Raw genomic sequence first — 4799 nt, 5'->3', positions numbered from 1 at the left:
CGACATGTGTGTGTGTCATTTTGTTAAGTTAAAGTTTGAGAAGTTATTTGTCAGTATGAAATAGAAATAATCGTCAGGTTTGTAATATATTTTAAGTAAACAGGTATTAAACTTTAGCGCAAACTGAGAAGAAAAGTTTAAACTTGATCAGAAGGTATCGTTAATGATGAATGATAAGATCTGAATGAGAGCAGTTTAAATAATACGTACAAATATCAGGTATCATAATGTTGAAACACCACCCTGGTTTATAATATACTCGGCAACTATACTCTAGTAGGGAATAATATAATCCTCGTGTTAAGGAAACCATCTGTCCCTCCATCCGTCTCCCTTACTGACATGACTCTTCATGTACATTATGGTTTTTGTTTTACTGTTGTTCAGAATGTATATGCATAGGTAGTGAAATAGGTATGTGAGGTAGGTAGGTCCGGGAGTCAGATCAAATGCAAATAAGTAGATGTACACACACACGCGCGCGCGAGCTCGCACGCACACACTCATGAGCGCGCAGTAATTTTGTTGTTGTTGTTGTAGGGTTTAACGCCATTTTTCAGCACATGATAGGCTATACATGGCGGCCAGTATTAATGGTGGAGGAAGAACCCGGGAAAACTCCAGAAAGAACCACCGACCCACGAGAAGCTACTGGCAAGCTTTCTCACATACCCACATTAGCCGAATCCGAGACTCGAACCCACGCAGACAGAGGTGAGATGGCAGTGATCCGTAACGGAGAGCGCGTTAGACCACTCGGCCACTCGGGGCCCCTCGCGCGCAGTAATTGCCTGCCTAATCGACATTTTAAAAGTGATTTTTTTCCCCGTGATTTTTCCATTGGTATTAAGGGTGAACTATTCAATCATATGTGTCGGCATTCGGCATGCCATTCCTAATGTATTTATAGTAACAAGGTTTTAAAAAATTTTTAAAAAATGAAATGTAATTAAAAAGAGCTCCTTGTTGATTTTTTTTTTCTGTTTCAATATTTGCTGTGTGTCTCTGTTTCTCTGTCGCCGTCTCTCTGGTATCATATTGTTTCAGTCGTTGTATAGAACTCGTGGTCTGAGATGTATAATGCTAGTGAGTTGTTTCAACTTTTGGACACAATTCATAAACAACACAATTCCTAAGATGCTACTTTTTTCTTGTTGTTGTTGTTGTTGTGATGATGATGATGATGATGATGATGATGTTGTATTTGTTGTCTGTGTTCATTTTGTTATAATCATTCGTCCTTTTCCGTCAAAATTCAGAAGGACCGAATGATCATCTACTTCTTTATATCTTCCTAGTGGAATCGTTTTTTCTTCGCGACTTTTGCATGAAGATGCGCCATATGAAAATTTATGAGAAATCGATCAAGAGTTTCAAACATGGTTATAAGGGCTTGACGATCAAGCAAAGAAAAAACAAAAGAATTAAACCCAATACCTGCACTTACGTTGAGGACCAACCTCTCTTAAATAAGACAACTCCACTTAGGATGAGGACTGGAGTCATTATTTATAAAGATGTACTTAATATTTCTGCAGGATGAGGACTGGAGTCATTATTTATAAACATGTACTTAATATTTCTGCAGGATGAGGACTGGAGTCATTAATTTTAAAGATGTGCTTAATATTTCTGCAGGATGAGGACTGGAGTCATTATTTATAAAGATGTACTTAATATTTCTGCAGGATGAGGACTGGAGTCATTCTTTATAAAGATGTGCTTAATATTTCTTATAAAGATGTACTTAATATTTCTGCAGGATGAGGACTGGAGTCATTATTATAAAGATGTGCTTAATATTTCTGCAGGATGAGGACTGGAGTCATTATTTATAAAGATGTGCTTAATATTTCTTATAAAGATGTACTTAATATTTCTGCAGGATGAGGACTGGAGTCATTATTTATAAAGATGTACTTAATATTTCTGCAGGATGAGGACTGGAGTCATTATTTATAAAGATGTGCTTAATATTTCTGCAGGATGAGGACTGGAGTCATTATTTATAAAGATGTACTTAATATTTCTGCAGGATGAGGACTGGAGTCATTATTTATAAAGATGTGCTTAATATTTCTTATAAAGATGTACTTAATATTTCTGCAGGATGAGGACTGGAGTCATTATTTATAAAGATGTACTTAATAATTCTGCAGGATGAGGACTGTAGTCATTATTTATAAAGATATGCTTAATATTTCTGCAGGATGAGGACTGGAGTCATTATTTATAAAGATGTACTTAATATTTCTGCAGGATGAGGAATGGAGTCATTATTTATAAAGATGTACTTAATATTTCTGCAGGATGAGGACTGGAGTCATTATTTATAAAGATGTACTTAATATTTCTGCAGGATGAGGAATGGAGTCATTATTTATAAAGATGTGCTTAATATTTCTGCAGGATGAGGACTGGAGTCATTATTTATAAAGATGTACTTAATATTTCTGCAGGATGAGGAATGGAGTCATTATTTATAAAGATGTGCTTAATATTTCTACAGGATGAGGACTGGAGTCATTATTTATAAACATGTACTTAATATTTCTGCAGGATGAGGACTGGAGTCATTATTTATAAACATGTGTTTAATATTTCTTATAAAGATGTACTTAATATTTCTGCAGGATGAGGACTGGAGTCATTATTTATAAAGATGTACTTAATATTTCTGCAGGATGAGGATTGGAGTCATTATTTATAAAGATGTGCTTAATATTTCTGCAGGATGAGGACTGGAGTCATTATTTATAAAGATGTGCTTAATATTTCTTATAAAGATGTACTTAATATTTCTGCAGGATGAGGACTGGAGTCATTATTTATAAACATGTACTTAATATTTCTGCAGGATGAGGACTGGAGTCATTATTTATAAACATGTACTTAATATTTCTGCAGGATGAGGACTGGAGTCATTATTTATAAAGATGTGCTTAATATTTCTGCAGGATGAGGACTGGAGTCATTATTTATAAAGATGTACTTAATATTTCTGCAGGATGAGGACTGGAGTCATTATTTATAAAGATGTGCTTAATATTTCTTATAAAGATGTACTTAATATTTCTGCAGGATGAGGACTGGAGTCATTATTTATAAAGATGTACTTAATATTTCTGCAGGATGAGGACTGGAGTCATTATTTATAAAGATGTGCTTAATATTTCTGCAGGATGAGGACTGGAGTCATTATTTATAAACATGTACTTAATATTTCTGCAGGATGAGGACTGGAGTCATTATTTATAAACATGTACTTAATATTTCTGCAGGATGAGGAATGGAGTCATTATTTATAAAGATGTACTTAATATTTCTGCAGGATGAGGACTGGAGTCATTATTTATAAAGATGTACTTAATATTTCTGCAGGATGAGGACTGGAGTCATTATTTATAAAGATGTGCTTAATATTTCTACAGGATGAGGACTGGAGTCATTATTTATAAAGATGTGCTTAATATTTCTACAGGATGAGGACTGGAGTCATTATTTATAAACATGTACTTAATATGTCTGCAGGATGAGGACTGGAGTCATTATTTATAAACATGTGCTTAATATTTCTTATAAAGATGTACTTAATATTTCTGCAGGATGAGGACTGGAGTCATTATTTATAAAGATGTACTTAATATTTCTGCAGGATGAGGATTGGAGTCATTATTTATAATGATGTGCTTAATATTTCTGCAGGATGAGGAATGGAGTCATTATTTATAAAGATGTGCTTAATATTTCTGCAGGATGAGGACTGGAGTCATTATTTATAAACATGTACTTAATATTTCTGCAGGATGAGGACTGGAGTCATTATTTATAAACATGTGCTTAATATTTCTTATAAAGATGTACTTAATATTTCTGCAGGATGAGGACTGGAGTCATTATTTATAAAGATGTGTTTAATATTTCTTATAAAGATGTACTTAATATTTCTGCAGGATGAGGACTGGAGTCATTATTTATAAAGATGTACTTAATATTTCTGCAGGATGAGGACTGGAGTCATTATTTATAAAGATGTGTTTAATATTTCTTATAAAGATGTACTTAATATTTCTGCATGATGAGGACTGGAGTCATTATTTATAAAGATGTACTTAATATTTCTGCAGGATGAGGACTGGATTCATTATTTATAAAGATGTACTTAATATTTCTGCAGGATGAGGACTGGAGTCATTATTTATAAAGATGTACTTAATATTTCTGCAGGATGAGGACTGGAGTCATTATTTATAAAGATGTGCTTAATATTTCTGCAGGATGAGGACTGGAGTCATTATTTATAAAGATGTGCTTAATATTTCTTATAAAGATGTACTTAATATTTCTGCAGGATGAGGACTGGAGTCATTATTTATAAGATGTACTTAATATTTCTGCAGGATGAGGACTGGAGTCATTATTTATAAAGATGTGCTTAATATTTCTTATAAAGATGTACTTAATATTTCTGCAGGATGAGGACTGGAGTCATTATTTATAAAGATGTGTTTAATATTTCTTATAAAGATGTGCTTAATATTTCTGCAGGATGAGGAATGGAGTCATTATTTATAAAGATGTGCTTAATATTTCTGCAGGATGAGGACTGGAGTCATTATTTATAAACATGTACTTAATATTTCTGCAGGATGAGGACTGGAGTCATTATTTATAAACATGTGCTTGATATTTCTTATAAAGATGTACTTAATATTTCTGCAGGATGAGGACTGGAGTCATTATTTATAAAGATGTGTTTAATATTTCTTATAAAGATGTACTTAATATTTCTGCAGGAT

This window comes from Sinohyriopsis cumingii, chromosome 16 (genome assembly GCF_028554795.1).
Source record: "Sinohyriopsis cumingii isolate HCF-2022 chromosome 16, ASM2855479v2, whole genome shotgun sequence".
NCBI classification, from domain to species: Eukaryota; Metazoa; Mollusca; class Bivalvia; order Unionida; family Unionidae; genus Sinohyriopsis; species Sinohyriopsis cumingii.
This window is presented reverse-complemented; position numbering follows the sequence as displayed.